The sequence below is a fragment of the Panthera leo genome, chromosome A1 (assembly GCF_018350215.1).
Source record: "Panthera leo isolate Ple1 chromosome A1, P.leo_Ple1_pat1.1, whole genome shotgun sequence".
NCBI lineage: Eukaryota > Metazoa > Chordata > Mammalia > Carnivora > Felidae > Panthera > Panthera leo.
In genome coordinates this window covers 107,512,869-107,530,166 of record NC_056679.1, presented here as the reverse complement: position 1 = coordinate 107,530,166, position 17,298 = coordinate 107,512,869, and the positions used below count along the sequence as shown (strand labels likewise).

The 17,298-nt window shown below is 37.2% G+C and overlaps 1 long non-coding RNA gene and 1 pseudogene across 1 annotated transcript in view; both read right to left on the bottom strand.

The window, feature by feature from the left end:
• Positions 1-17,020, bottom strand: part of LOC122200267 — a 316,204-nt gene extending 299,184 nt beyond the window's left edge. Inside the window, exon 1 of the long non-coding RNA XR_006193771.1 lies at positions 16,968-17,020. This is a non-coding gene — a long non-coding RNA (uncharacterized LOC122200267). The remainder of the gene's footprint in view (positions 1-16,967) is intronic.
• On the bottom strand, positions 9,965-10,601 carry LOC122200263 (annotated as a pseudogene).
• Positions 17,021-17,298: the final 278 nt, after the last annotated feature.

The window sequence follows — 17,298 nt, the reverse complement described above, 5'->3', positions numbered from 1 at the left end:
GTAAGAGGACCCTAACTTCACCTGGTCCCACAGATATAACTAGATAACATTCATATCAGTATAAATAGCCCAGAATACTACATGAAAACTGACAGAACTCCACAACTAAAGGTAGAGAAGAGGACACATCAAAGACAGTAGGAAGGGCAGACATGCAGTGGTAAGCTAAAGGGACCACAGTATCCACACAAGGGAGGGACCTGTAGGCACAGATAAGTGAGAGAAACAGACTATCACACCAAGCAGCCCATACAGGGAAGATGAATCCCCCTAACATTTGGCTAAGAAAGCAAGAGGTGCCAAATTTCATGAGTTCTTACAACCAATGGGACTTAAAGCCTGGAATTTCAAAAATAAACCAGCTTGGTTCTGGGAGGGTCCCAAGGGAGATGGAAGTTGAGTGACTGCCCTTAAAGAGAAAGCACAACAAACAATCTGCAGAAATATAGTGTACAACCAGCAATTTGAAAAATGCCTGGAACACATGGGAATTATTTACTCATCTCACAGAGTGCCTGGAGGGTCAGGATTCACAGGAAGACTCCTCCAGTAACAAAGGAGCTGGCAGTCACCATTTCCCTCCCTTGACTCGCAGCATAAATTCAGAGCCACCTGTGGGAAGCAGCACAGCACCCACACACACTACCTAACTTGCTTACACCAAGCCCTGTCACCCATGAACTTCTGGGGATCTTCCATTTCTAGTCACATTTGCCTTGGTCCTGGTAATGCTGGTCCACTCCACCAGAGGACTGACACAAACCTTGCCAATACAATGTCTCTCCACCTGTACATTTCACCTGCCTTGGTCTGTTGCCAGCAGGGAGCCCTGTTGAACCCCACCCACACCTTGTTAAAACTGTGCACCCCACCCAGGCACACACTGTGGATGGGCCGAAGCACCCCTGGTCCAAGTGGCAGGAGGGGAAGGTCTTATTTTATAAGCAGACTGGTGCATACCTTATTAAAACTATGTAAACAATCCCAGCCAGGGATCAAACACTGCTCACAATAAGCAAAGAGAGCCACTGCAGATGAGTGGACTGAAAGAAAAATCAGCCAGAACATAACAGCAGGGCACATACAACTTACACAGGAAAAAACCTGAAGCACCAGGTTCTGGTGAACAGGGGACATGGCACTGCAGTGTACTACAAGAACTCTTCTTCATAAGGTTATTACTATAATGAGCAGGAGAAATAGATGAATTTCCAAACACACAGAACCAGATGCAGAGAATTAGATGAACAGGACAAAGCCACAACAGGAGATCTAAAAGAAATGGATATAAATAATACGTCTGATAGAGAATTTAAAATAATGATCATAAATATACTCCCTGGACTTGAGAGATGAGTGGAAGACATCAGTGAGACCCTGAACAAGGAGATTAAAAAAGAACCAATCAGAGATGAAGGATACAATAAATGAAAGTAAAAATACACTAGATAGAATATATAGCAGGTTGGATGAAGCAGAGGAATGAGTAAGTGACCTGGAGGACAGACTAATGGAAAGTAATCAAGCTGAGCAGGTAGTACAAAAGAAAAAATAGATACACAATAAGAATAGACTTAGGTAACTCAGTGACTCATCAAGCATATTAATATTCCCATTATAGGAATCTTAGAAGAAAAACAGAGATTAAAGTGGGCAGAAAATTTATTTGAAGAAATAATAGCCAAAAACTTCAGTAATCTGAAGAAGGAAACAGATATCCAGATCCAGGAAGCACAGGATCCGCCAACAAAATCAACCCAAGGAGCTTCACACAAAGACACATAGTAATTAAAATGGCAAAAAGCAATGATAGAGAATTTTAAAAACAACAAGGTGAAAGAAGACAGTTACATACAAGAGAAACCCCAAAAGGAAACCCCATAAGTAGATTTTTCAACAGAAACTTTGCAGACTAAAAGGAAGAGACATTATAGATTCAAAGTGCTGAAAGGAAAAAAAAAGTGCAGTCATAAATACTCTACTCAGCAAAGCTATCATTCAGAAGAAAAGGAGAGTTAAAGAGTTTCCAGGACAAACAAAAGCTAAAGGAGTTTATGACTATTAAATTAGCCTACAGGAAATGCTGGAGGGGATTCTTTGTGTAGAAAGGAAACACTGTAAAGTAGAGTAACAAAAGTAGGAAACATAAAAGCAGTAAAAAGAAGTATATCTGTAAAAATCAGTCAAGGGACTCACAGAATAAAATATGTAAACTAGGACACCATATACCTAAAATGTTGGGGTGGGGGGGAAGGTGGTAAGAGGAGTAAAGAATGGGTTCAAACTTAAGTGACCATCCTTAACAAAGACTACTATATGCAGTTGTTATGTACAAACCTAATGGTAACTACAAATTAAAGAACCAGTAATGGATACACAAAAGATGAATAATAAAGAACCAAAGTATATCACTAAAGAAAGCCAGCACACCATAAGAAAAGGTCACAGAAGAACTACAAAAACAACTACAAAACCAGTAACAAAAAGGTAATAAATACCTATCAATAATTAATTTTCATGTAAATGAACCAAATGCTCCAATCAAAAGATATAGGGTGACAGAATGGTTAAGAAAACAAGACCTATCTATATGCTGCCTATGACAGACTCATTTCAAACCTAAAGACACATGCAGACTGACAATGAAGAGATGGAGAAACACTTACCATGCAAGTGAATGTCAAAAGAAAGCCAGGGTAGCAATACTTACATTGGACAAAATAGACCTTAAAACAAAGACTGTAACAAGAGACAAAAAAAGAACAACAAATAATAATAAAGGGGATAATCTAACAAGAAGATGTAATGTGTGACTATTTATGCACCCAACACAGAAGCAAGATAGTAATACAATAATATCACAGGACTTTAATACCCCACTTCCATAAATTAACAGGTCACACAAACAGGAAATCAACATGGAAAGAGTGACTTTGAATACCATATTAGACCAGATAGATTTAACAGATATATTCAGAACATTTTATCCTAAAACACCAGAATACACATTCTTTTCTCTTAAAAATTTTTTAAAATGTTTATTTATTTTTGAGAGACAGAGAAAGAGAGAGAGTGAGAGAGAGAGAGAGAGAGAGAGACCACAAGGGGAAGAGAGAGAGGGAGACACAGAATCTGAAGCAGGCTTCAGGCTCTGAGCTGTCAGCACAGAGCCCGACACAGGGCTTGAACCCACAGACCATGAGATCATGACCTGAGCCAAAGTTGGACCCTTAAGCGACTAAGCCACTCAGGCACTGCCACATTCTTTCCAATGTTCAATGGAAGGTTCCAATGGAACCTTCTCCATAAAAGATCATGTATAAGGTCACAAAACAAGTCTCAAAAAAGTCATAAAGATCAAAGTCATATAATACATCTTTTCAGACCACAACACTATGAAACTAGAAATCAACCACAAGAAAAATTCTGAAAAGAACACAGATACATGAAGGTTAAATAACATGCTATTTGGGACAATTGGGAGGTTCATTCAGTTAGGCATCTGACTCTTGATCTCAGCTTAGGTCTTGATCTCAGAGTTGTAAGTTCAAGCCTCATGTTGGGCTACAAGTAAAGAGCCTATTTAACAAATAAATAAATGTCACTAAACAATGAATGGGTCAAGCAAGAAAGCAAAGAATATCAAAAATTACGTGGAGAAAAATGAAAATGAAAACACAACACTACAAAATCTTTGGGATGAGGCAATTCTAAGAGGGAAGTTTATACTAATACAGCCCTATCTCAAAAAGCAAGAAAATGTCAAACAACCTAACCTTACACCTTAAGGAACTAAAAAAAGAACCAACAAACACAAAACCAGTAGAAAGTAGGAAATAATAAAGATTAGAGCAGAAATAAATGATCTAGAAACTAAAAAAACAATAGAACAGATCAATGAAACCAAGAGCTGGTTCTTTGAAAAGATCAACAAAATTGATAAACCTCTAACCAGATTTATCAAAATAAAATAAAATAAATGACACCACAGAAATACAAATGATTGTAAGAAAATATTATGAAAAATTATATGCCAACAAGCTGGACAACCTAGAAGAAATTGATACATTCCTGGAACAGGGAGAAAGAAAATTTGAACAGATGGATTAACAGCAAGAAAATTCGATTAGTAATAAAAAAAACTCCCAACAAACAGAAGTCCAGGACCAGACAGCTTCGTAGGTACATTCTACCAAACATCTAAACAGGAATTAATGTCTATTCTTCTCAAATTATTCTAAAGACTAGAAGAGAAAGGAAAACTTCCAAATTCATCTTATGAGGACAGCATTACCCTGATACCAAAGTGAGATAAAAACTCAAAAAAAAAGAGAACTACAAGCCAATATCCCTGATGAACACAGATGCAAAATCCACAGTATATTAGAAAACTAAATCATACAGTACATGAAAAGAATCATTCACCATGATCAAATGGGATTTATTCCAGTGATACAAAGGTGATTTAATACTTGCAAATCAATTGACATGATATGTCACATCAATAAGAGAAAAATAAAAACCATATGATCACTTCAATAAATGCAGAAATGTATTTGACACAGTACAACATCTATTCATGATAAAAACCATCAATAAAGTAGGTGTACAGGGAACATAGCTCAACATAATAAAGGCCATTTATGAAAAACTCACAGCTAATATCATACTCAATGGTGAAAAACTGAGAGCTTTTCCCCTAAAACTGGGAACACAATAAGGATGCCCATTTTTACCACTTTTCTTCAACATAGTACTGGAAATTCTAGCACTGCAATCAGATACCTAACTAAATAAATAAATGGCATCCAAGTTGTTAGGGAAGAAGTAAAACTTTCACTATATGTAGATGACATGATACTATATAGAGAAAATCTAGACTGCACCATAAACTTCTAGAACCAATAAATAAATTCAGTAAAGTAATAAGATACAAAATCAATGTAGAGAAATCTGTTGCATTTCTATATATTAATAATGAAACACTAGAAAGAGAAATTAAGAAATCAATCTCATTTACAACTGCACCACAAATAATAAAATAGCTAGAAATAAACTTAATCAAAGTAATGAAAGATCTGTATTCTGTAAACTATGAAAACACTGATGAAAAAAATTCAAGACAATCACAAAGAAATAGACATTCCATGTTCATGGTTGGGAAGAATAGGTAGTGTTAAAATGTCTACACTACCCAAAGCAATGTACACATTTCATGCAATCCCTATCAAAATACCAATAGTATTTTTCACAAAACTAGAACAAACAATCCTAAAATTTATATGAAACCACAAAACCAAGGAGAGTCAAAGCAATCTTGAAAAAGGAAAACAAAACTGGTGGTATCACAATTCCAGACTTCAAGTTATATTACAAAGCTGTAGTAACCAAAGCAGTATGGTAATGGCACAAAAATAGACATGCAAATCAATGGAACAGAAGTGAAAACCCAGAAATGAACCCACAATTATATGGTCAATTCATCTTCAACCAAAGAGGCAAGAATATGCAATGGGAAAAATACAGTGTCTTCAACAAATGATGCTGGGAAAACCAGACCTCTTCATGCAATAAAATGAAACTAGACCACTTTCTCACTCCATACACAAAAATAAACTCAAAATAGATTAAGGTCCTAAATGTGATATCTGAAACCATAAAAAAAACCCTAGAAGAAAGCACAGCCAGTAATTTCTCTGACATTGCTGTAAGAATATCTTTCTAAGTGGGTGATGGGCACTGAGGAGGGCACCTGTTGGGATGAGCACTGGGTGTTGTATGGAAACCAATTTGACAATAAATTTCATACAAAAAAAGGGAGTATCTTTCTAGTTATATCTCCAGAGGCAAAGGACACAAAAGCAAAAGTAAACTATTGGGACTATATCAAAATAAAAAGCTTGTGCACAGCAAAGGTAACAACCAACAAAACTAAGACAACCTATGTAATAGGAGAAGACATTTGCAAACAACATACCCAACATATGTAAAGAAATTATACAACTCAACGCCCAAAAAGCAAATAATCTGATTTAAAAATGGGCAGAAGACATGAACAGACATTTCTCCAAAGAAGACATCCAGATGGCCAACAGACACATGATGCTTATGATGTTGATGCTCAACATAACTCATTGTCAGGGAAAGCAAATCAAAACTGTAGTGAGATACCACCTCACATCTGTCAGAAGGGCCAAAATCAAAAACACAAGACACAGTAATTGTTGATGAGGATGTGGAGAAACAGGAACCCTCATGCACTGTTGATAACAATGCAAACTGGTGTAACCACTCTGGTAAACAGTTTGGAGGTTCCTCAAAAAATTAGAAACAGAACTACCCTATGATCCAGTAATCATACTACTGGGTATTTACCCAAAGAATATGAAAACACTAATTCAAAGGGATACAAGCAGCTCTGTATTTACTGCAGCATTATTTAAGATAGCCAAACTATGAAGGCAGTCCAAGTGTCAATCCAAAGTTGAATGGCTAAAAAAGATGTGGTTTATATATATAAGGTAATATTATTCACCCATAAAAAAGAATGAAGCCTCGTCATTTGCAACAACATGGATGGTTCTAGAGAGTATAAAGCTAAGTGAAATAGGCCAGTTAGAGAAAGACACCTCCTATATGATGTCACTCAAATATGGAATTTAAGAAAAGAAACAAGTGAACAAAGGGAAAAAAGAGCGAGAGATAAGGCAAAAAACAGACTCAACTATAGAGAACAAGCAGATGGGGGAATGGGTGAGATAGTTGAAAGGGATTGAGTACTCTTATCTTACTGAGCACTGAATAAATATATGGATCTGTTTAATCTGTTTAATCACTGTACCGTATACCTGAAACTAATATAACACTGTATATTAACTACACTGGAATTATAATTTTAAAAATGGAATAAAAGATTAAAGGGAAAAAATGGGGGGGGGGGAAGCAAGGATTGTCAGATTGGATGAAAAGATGACACTCAACTATATGCTGCCCAAGAAATACTCTTTAAATATAATACCACAAAGAAAATCAATGGTAAAATATATTTAATGTTGGGGCACCTGGGTGGCTCAGTTGATTAAATATGCGACTCTTAATTTCAGCTCAGGTCATGATCCCACAGTTCATGAGTTCAAGCCCTGCATCGGGCTCTGTGCTTATGGCTCCTGATTGTCTGTCTCCCTCTTTCTCTCTCTCTCTGCCCTTCCCCCTGCACATGTGTGCTTTCTCTCTCTTACTCTCTCTCAAAAATAAACATTTTAAAAAAGATATTTAATGTTAAGCTAGCAGTAATCACAGATTAGAGTCTACGCTCAAAGTAGATTACAGAGCAAAATATTATCTGGGTAAAAGAAGGTCATTTTATAATGATAAAGGGGTTGCTTTATCAAGAGGAAATAATTTTAAACATTTATGCATCTGATAACAGAGCTTTAAAACACATGAAGCAGAAATTGATAAAAATGCAGGGAGAAATCGACAAATACATATTTAGATGTCAGAGATTTTAACAGTCCACTTTCGATGATTAATGGAACAGAAAATCAGGAAGGGTGAGGGGCATGTGGGTGGCTCAGTGGGTTAGGCATGTGACTTCAGCTCAGGTCGTGATCTGACAGTCCATCAGTTTGAGCCCCACATTGGGCTCTGTGCTGACAGCTCAAACCCTGGAGCCTGGTTTGGATTCATTCATTCTCTCTCTCATTCTCTCTCTCTCTCTCTCTCTCTCTCTCTCTCTCTCTCTCTCTCTCCCCCTCCCCTGCTCACACTCTGTCTCTGTTTCTGTCTCTCTCTCAAAAATAAATAAACAAACAAACAAAAGAATATCAGGAAGGGTGAATATTCCCCCAACAACAAAAGAATACAGTTTGCATTTAACTATGCATGGAATATTTACCAGTTAAACTATAGCCAAGTCTCAATCAATTTTAAGTAATTCAAGTCATACAAAGTATGGTCACTGACAAAAATGGATTTAATTTCAATAACAGAAGGATATCTCTAAACATTCAGAAACTAAGAAAACTTAGTTCTCAATAATCCATGGATCAAAGAAGGTATTACAAGTGAAATGAGAAACTATCTTTAATGAAAAGAGAACAGGGAACACATCAAAATTTGTGTAATGGAACTAAAGCAGGATTTAGAGGGAAATTTATAGTATAAAATATCTATTTGTATATAAAGAGATACTAAAACTATGGCTTCAGCTTCTACCTTAATAAACAAAAACAAACCCAAAAAAGAAGTGTAAATGAAATCCAAAATAAGCATACAAAAAGGAAAGGATAAACATCAGACCAGAAATCAGTAACATAGAAAACACAATCAATAAGGAAAATAAGTGAAGACAAAAGTTGTTTGTCTTAAAGAACAATTGATATGTAATTGATAAGCTGCCATACCTAAAATGCACATTCTGACATACAATGCCACTGCTAGGAATTTTCCTATATAATATAATACTCATGAATTTTTACCAAAATTTATATACTCATTTTAGCATGAAACATTATAGCAAAAACTTATAAGCAACCAAAGTAACTATATCTAGTATAATTACTGAGATGTCTAGATATATTCTGACACTTTGTTTATAATATGATTTATTTTTTCTTGTTTTCACTGACCTTCCCTAGCTGTTGGTCATGCTGATAAGGTTTTCTTAACTCTTCTTTGCTACCTGGAAATTATAAATTCTATTTCTAAACTTTTGCCGATTACTTTTGAATTTTCAGTAAACTTACGTAAGCATACTTTTTCATCACTGTGGTCAAACATGAATCTCCCAACTAAAAAAGACAAGATCTTCAGCACCTTTAAATATAACATGTTACACATCTCAACCTAACTTATTAAACACTAACCTCTGGGTTACCTCTTACTTAAAACTATTAATTCCTGGTATTCCCATCTCAATAGATACCACCACTATCTACCCTGTTGCTCAAACCAAAAATCTAAGAATCAGCCCACTACGTGGGTCCAAGACACCATCACTCTTGTCCAGACTACTGTCACAAACCAGTCATTGGTCTCCCTTCTTTTACACTGCCCTTATTTAATTCAATTTCCACATAGCTGATATACTGGTCTTGTAAAAAAATAAAAACCAGATGATGCCACCTTCTGGGTAAAACCTTCAATGGAAACTCACTGATAAGAAATATAATCCAGACTCTACATTGTTCCACAGGGCATTTCTTGATATGTACACTACCTGGCCTTACATCATTCATGCCCTTTCTCATTATGCTCCAGTCACACTGACCTCATTTAAATTTCTTAAAGATCACTTCCTTCACCCTTCCCATATAAACAGGCCCCATTGCTTACTATTCCTCTCCTTGGAATGCTCTGCTTTCTAACTTTTCATATGTTTGGTCATTTTCTTCAGATTTCAACTTAAACCTCACATCGCCACAGACTCTTTTGATCACCCCACATAAAAGTGATTTCCGTTGCTCTTCAGCGTCTCACCTGAATTTTAATCTTTTCCAGACTTTATCATAATATGTAAATTTCTTTGTTTGCTTATTTACCATTTGTGTCCTCTAAATTTTAACTTTATTTTTTTATTGGTGTGTGTGTGTGTGTGTGTGTGTTTAAGTGAAGGTCCCTTACTGGTCCTGCCTCCATCAGTGGCGAAGACCAGGGGCAAAAGGGAAGGGAACCAGTGGCACAAGGAGGGTTCATCTCCACAACATTCCTTTTATACACAGGACTAAACAGACAAACACAGTCACTATTGCTGTTAAAAGTTGGCAGCATGGGAAAAGGAGGGTACAGGTGGGGAACTGGGGTATCGTTAAAAAAAATACAGCCCCCCCCCCAAACTGGGGTGCCTGGGGGGGGGGGGGGGACTTGGTCTGCTTCAACCCAAGAGGAATGAGAAGATTAAAAGCAGTTTGGGAAGTCCAGAACTGTCAGGGATGGAGGTAGGAGGAAGGTCCAGGGGGTGAGGAGGCTGTTTGGCAACTGGGGTGAAGGGATTGTCCTTCCCCTGCTGGGATGCCCCCAGCCCCTTGGGTCTGGCAGGAAGGGGGCAGACTGCAACCCCACAGGCAGGTCTGGGGCTGCCAGATGCTCCAGGCAGGGGGCTGGAGGGGGCTCACAAAGGCTTGCCCTCCAGGGAGATGATGGCGCTGCCCCCAGTTTCTCGTCCAAGGTGCAGCGGTCCTTGACCTCCTCATAGCAGTTTGCTTGTAATTCATGCTTGATCCCCGTCAGCTTCTTCTTGATGACATCCTTGGAGCTGGCATAAATCATTTTGCTCTTAAGGGGTGCACATTCAGGTGTCCAGAAGATAAACACCAGGTCCTCCTTCTGCTCTCCTTGGTCTCGTAGGTGGCATCATAGAGGGCATAGTGGCAGTCCTTGTCTGGCAGCATCCTGACAAAGGTGGCATAGGGGTCGTCTACAGTCTGGCCCACATCACCCACCAGGATCTACTTGCTCTCCTCCAGGATGATGTTTTTCTTGTCCTCGCTCAGGCAGAAGGGTACCGCCTTCTTGCGCTTCTTTACCTCCTCTGGTGTTGAGGACTTACGAACCTTCATGTCATTGAACACTTTGATGACACCATCAGAGACCGCCACACCAGAGGCCTTCCAGCCGAGGGAGGGTGGGGTAGGGTGAGCAGAGGCAGTAACAGCCCTTGTGGGGTGCGCGCGCCAAGACTGCTGGCGCACTTTTCCTTCCCCGCCTCTGTGGCCGAGTTCCGATGCTGCATGCTCCCATTGAAGGAGCGCCCCCCGTGAACCGACTTGCCTCGGTGCCCCCACCCCTCTGCCCCACTGCTGCGCCTAAATTTTAACTCTTTGATGACAAGCACCTTGTTTGGTTTGCTCATGTCTGAGTATCTCATGCCTAGATCAGTGCTTGTCGTATCATATGGACTCAAAAATGTTTTAGCTGGGGGCGCCTGGGTGGCGCAGTCGGTTAAGCGTCCGACTTCAGTCAGGTCACGATCTCACGGTCCGTGAGTTCGAGCCCCGCGTCAGGCTCTGGGCTGATGGCTCGGAGCCTGGAGCCTGTTTCCGATTCTGTGTCTCCCTCTCTCTCTCTCTCTGCCCCTCCCCCGATCATGCTCTGTCTCTCTCTGTCCCAAAAATAAATTAAAAACGTTGAAAAAAAAATTTAAATAAAAATGTTTTAGCTGAATCAAATGATTTAAAAAGAGACATTTATAATAACTGACATAGGTACGTTACTTGAATTGCTTAAATAACTGTGAAACTAATTTCCCCACCAGGCTTCTTTATAATGAAAGGGATGAATATTGACTCTGTATAAGTGGAACTTTTTTTGAGATAAATAGATGGAGAGTAGGCATTCAAGATGGGGCCTCTAAGATAGCTAACGCAATGGATGACTTATACTGGGAAGAACACCAAATGCATCTGCCTTTTCTTACTATTTTCTCTATTTTCATTTTGGTATTACCTTAGGCTGTGACTTGTTTTCTTCTATCCCATGTGCCCAGTGAGGTGAATACCCACTTTGCTTAGTTTACTGTATCACCTGGGCTTGAGATTACCAAAACCAGACAAAGACAGTGGAAGAAAAGAAAGCTACAGGTGAATATCCCAGATGAATAAAGACGCAAAAACTCACAACAAAATTAAGCAAAATGAACTCAACAACATATTAAAAGGATCATACACCATGGACAAGTGGGATTTATTCGGGATGCAAAATCCACAAATCAATAATGTGGTATATCACATTAATAAAATGAAAGCTAAAAATCACAGGTTCACCTCAATAGATGCAGAAAAAGCAGTTGACAAAATACAACTTCCTTTCATAATAAAAAGTGTCAACAAATTGGGTAGAGATGGAACATAACTCAACATAATAAAAGTCCTATACCACAAACCCACAGCTAACATCATAGTCAACAGTGAAACACTGAAAGTTTTCCTCTAAGACTACGAATACCACACCACTCTCATTCACCAAAGTACTAGAAGTCCTAGTTAACAGCAATTAAGGCAAGGCAAAGGAATAAATTATATCTAAATCTTAAAGGAAGAAGTTAAATTATTGTGTGTATATATGTTCTTACATACAGAGAATCATAAAGCTTGAGTCAAATTTCCCATTCTGAGAGTTTCTGAGAATGTAAATGGCATGTCCTACCCAATACCTGACAGGAAGGTCTGTGATCACCTACATTCTCCCCTTAACTCCACATTTGGAATTTCTAGCAGGAAAACCAATCCTCATCTCGGCAGGAGGTATGTGCATTGTGTACATGGTCTCCAGTGACTTTGTTTTAAATTTACCTATCAATCCCAAACCATGTTTTTACTCTTAACTGAAGGTTCCTCAAAAAACAACTATTCCTGTTAGCTTTTTTTTTTTTTTCTAGTTACTCTTTGTTATTTCAAAAGGAATTTGGAGACAGGGAGAAATGGTAATGCCACATTTTCAATGTGCCATCTCAATCAGATAATCATTAAGTACAATTTTGAGTAACTCCAACTGTACATTTAAAAGAAAACTGGCCATGGATGATGGGTTCAGGAAAAGACCATCACAATATTTAGTTGCCTGAAGAACAGTTGGTGAAATCAGTTTAATTTGTGATGCTCTACAGGAAGTAAAATTGAAGTAATGCCAATAAAAGGGACTATAAAAGTATGGTACCAAATTTCTAACTTAGACTAAAACTTGGATGAATATTTCCCTACATTTACATTGAACTCTTCGAGAATGGAATGCATGGCTTATTCATTTCTCTATTCCCAATGTATGCACAGGATTTTCTACATATTCAGGCAATGTTTATTCAATAACTGAAAATAAAGCCTAACATTCTAACATTTGCACTGAATTTTAAGCAGCAGGGGCACAATTTTATTTACATTTTTGGCAGTGGCTCAACATTTCTATCAGTTTGGAGGTCCTTCCAATTAATACTTTTTTTTTTTTTTTTTAGAGAGAGAGTGCATGAGCAGGAGAAGAGGGGCAAAAGAAAGAGAGAGAAAACCCTAAGCAAGCTCCATGCCCAGCACAGAGCCTGATGTGGGGTTCCATCCTATAACCCTGGGATAATGACCTGAGCTAAAATCAAGAGTCAGATGCTCAACCTCCCAGGCACCCCTATAACTTATAATTTTTAAGTCACATTCGTTTACCTTGTGCTTCCCTGATAATTATAAATGAGTGTAACAAGAAGTGAAGGAGCATGAAGCCCAGGAAAATACTGTTCCTGCTAGAAGAACAAATCTGTCATCATGTACCAACTTTCAAAAACAAATAAAAGCATGATTTTATTGGGTGAATATATAAGAATCCAAAAAAATCTGAAAAACATTGCTCTGCTGACTAATGGTCAGAATTTTTTTGTAGAAATTTCCAAAACAAGTTTGTGAGAAAGTGTTACCCTTTCTGTCCCTTTTTTGGCTTGTGTTTGATTTTAGTTATTTTAATCAGTGTTTTTTCCAAGACTAAAGATGTTCTTTTCTGGTCTCCCCATGCTACATCAAATTAATTTGAATATCCTCTGAGACATCTAAATAGCAACAACAATAAATATTCATCATGTGGACTTAATAATGGCATCTTGAAATGTCCTTTTTTCTTTTCTTTCTTTCTTTTTTTTTAACCACAAAGGATTACCATCCAATATGGTATTAAAAACAAAAGAGGGCCATGGATAGATTTTATATCACACTGACAGGAGAAAAAGCAGAACTGTGTGAACACCCTGGCGATAAGCACTGAATAACTCACCTGCAAAGCTTCAAGGTTTATCAAGTATACTGGGAACAAGAGAACTGGGTTTATGATGACTCAAGTGAAATGAACTAATTAATTACAGATTGACTGGATAAATGAGTGTCTACGAAATGCTAATGTGCAATGCAATAAAATTTCAAACGAAATAGCTTTCTATTGGTGCCAAATATTTATCAGACTTATAAAAGTGAACATTCTCAGTCAGATGTTAAATAGAGCAAATAAAGGCACTTTGCAGAATGATATTAAGTGATTTATGATTTATGGAAAAAGCTTTATCTTGAATCACATTTAGTTAGTAGACCTTGTTTATTTATTATTAGTGAGTGTAATAGAGAAGGAAATGAAAGAAAAAGGGGCAAGATGAATAAAATAACAGAGGACTGAAGTCACTGAGATTTTTTTTAAATGTGCTTTATTGGTTGGGTGGTGCTTGTTTTTGGCCTATATTTTTGCCTTTCGTGTTTAAAATAAACTTTAAAAGCTAGAAAAATAACTAAATCTGCCAATTGTTGTGGTCACTTTTCTTTCTGCCACTTTTCTCATTAACATTTTCTTGGAAAAAGAAAAGACTCCAAGAATTGGTGACAGTAATTTTAGTTCCATGTGTTAAATTTATTTTATTGAACTGTTTGGAAATTTCACAATTTCAGGCTAGCTTGATATCAAAATTAATATATTTAAAATGTGTTTATCTCTACTAACCACCAAAAGATGTTTAAATGCCTAATTTCCAAACAACTAGAATAAAGAGAAAAGAACAAAGAAAACTTAATGAGTTAGTAAAAGGCAGGAAAGATAGAAAAATTTTTAAAAAAAACCCAAACTTCAAAAAAATAATAATGTAGATCTTGACAAACCCAGAGTGTCTGTTAGTTAAATTGACCTTACAGACTATTTGGGGCACAATTTACATATTCTCTCCTTTATAAACTTTTCTTAAAACTCCATTAAATATTGAGATTAAAGGGTCCACTGGTTCTATTTTCCTGGCAAACAAAAGAGTTTCCATTTTGTCAAACATTTGGAAATCAAGTGTTGGTATTTTTCTTATAATTTTTGTCAAGAAACATTTCCTAAGGGGTATCAAACTGGTTGCCACTGGAAGAGACTCAAAAAACACATTTCACCATTTGTTCTTCCTCCAGAGATCATGTCACTTTGCCACCTCTGTACCAATTGGTAATGAAAACACATCTGAACAAATTAAAACTAACAATCTGAACAACACCCACTGCCTTCAGAAGAGGCCAAAGAAATGTCACTGGTGCCACTAATATAATTTGAATTTAGATGCAATTAGACTTTGACCCCTGTTTTATTAATGCTGAAATCTGATCTGTTTGCTACTATTTCTTGAAGATCCTTGTACTTCACCAGAATGTTTACTTCAAAGGCACCATAAAAATTCTTCTTATGAGAACACATGACTTTTCAGAGATTCTTCACTTAAGCAAAAGGACTTTCCTTGTCTCCTTGTCTCCTAATGCGTATGTGAGGGTGGTGGGGTGGGGCGTCTAATAAAGTTTCCTAAGATGGCTAAGGAGAAATCAAAATTTTAAAAATATGTTTAAGCAGGAGTATTACTTCTATTAGTAATAGTAGGTGCATATTTTCTAGAAAGAGTTGAATGAAACAAAACAAAGCTAAAGTTAGACAAAGATCAAAATGGATGATTTTCTTTTTTGTCTTTTTTCTGTTTTGGGGAAAGAAAATAGGAAGATTTAACTATATATATTTGAATTTGTAGGAGTCCCACTTCATGTTTATTAAGAATTTATCCGGATGGACTCGACAGGCCCTGGGGCAGTACTAGAAGCTGAATAAATAACAAGTATTATTATAATCTACTGTAAATTAGAAACAAGATTGGAAGTTAAGGTTAGTCAAATTAGTAAACTCAGGTTTCCCAGGGAAAAGTCTCAGAATACAGGTGACTGAGAAGTATAAAGGTGTAAGTCGAGAGTGTTCCTCCATAGACTGATGGACAAAACAGAGAATAGACTACTTATGAATGATGAAACTTAATATGACACATTCTAAGATGGAAAATACTCCTGGTGACCTAATCATGAAATTGATCACTGATGGTTTAGTTTTTATACAAATAACCAAGAATAAAAAATCCTAATATTAAATAGCATATCAATATAGGTACCTGCATTCACTAGTGACTACAGGGCACATCTTCCAAAAGCACCAAGGAACAAGTATATCAAGAAATGTGGTGGTGCCTGGGTGCCTCAGTCAGTTAAGCATCCGACTTCAGCTCAGGTCATGGTCTCATGGTTCATGAGTTTGAGGTCGAGCCCCTGCATCTATCCGGCTCTGTGCAGACAGCTCAGAGCCTGGAACCTACTTTGGATTCTGTATCTCCCTCTCTCTCTGCCCTCCTCCTCCCACGCTCAGTTGCTTGCTAATGCGTGTGCTGTCTCTTTCCCTCTCTCAAAAATAAATTAACATTACATTTTTTTAAAAAGAAACATAACGTTGTGGTATTTACCCTAATGAATTTAACTTTTAACATTTATTTATTTTTGAGAGAGAGCGCGCGCTCACACGAGCATGAGCAGAGAAGGGGGAAGGGCAGAAAGAGAGGGAGACACAGAATTTGAAGGAGGCACCAGGCTCAGAGCTATCAACACAGAACTCGACATGGGGCTCAAACCCATAAACCATGAGATCATGACCTGAGCTGAAGCAGGACACTTAACCAGTTGAGTCGCCCAGGCACCCTCCAATGAATTTATCCTATCTATCTATCTATCTATCATTATTTATTTTTGTGTAATGAGAAAAAAATCTAAATATCAAAGAATGACCACATTACCCTTGCAGATATCCTAAAAGATATACTGTGCAGGAATTAAAGATGCTTATATTACACTTAAAGTAACATGAAAATCTTACACTGTTATAATGATAAACTAATAACACTTAGCACAAAAATTCGCATACAAAATTTGATTATGTAGGTAAACCACAGCCTATGCACGGATACACACCAAAATCATCACCAAAGTTTTTCCTTAGGAGCCGATGCCATCAATAATGTGTATTTCTCTTCTTTTTACTTTCCTCCAACTTGTAAATTATAAATCTTGCAGTACACTGCACTTTTATAAAATGTAAATTTTATTTAGCATCACCCAGGCTCTGCAAAAGTGTCCATTTCTTTCTCTTTCAAGATATTATTTATTTTCATTGCATTCACTTACCTCTCCTGATGAGCTGGAAATTCTTTTACAGCTCCTGCAGCTTTTCTTTCATTTGTTTCTTCTTTAGCCTGAATTTAAATGAACCAAACAATCAATTGACAAAAAAATGACAATAAAGAATAATAATTTTGTTTTTCTCACATCTGACAGATTAGATTTTTTTCTTTAATTAACTGATTTATTTGACAGTGTAATGCTTACCCCAAGAACTGTATTCTATTTTTCCAATATATTCTTCAACCATGATACAATTAATGTTACTGCCCCCAAATATGATATCAGACGCAAAACAGTGTCATATATGTAAGCTGATGGAAAACTCTACAACACC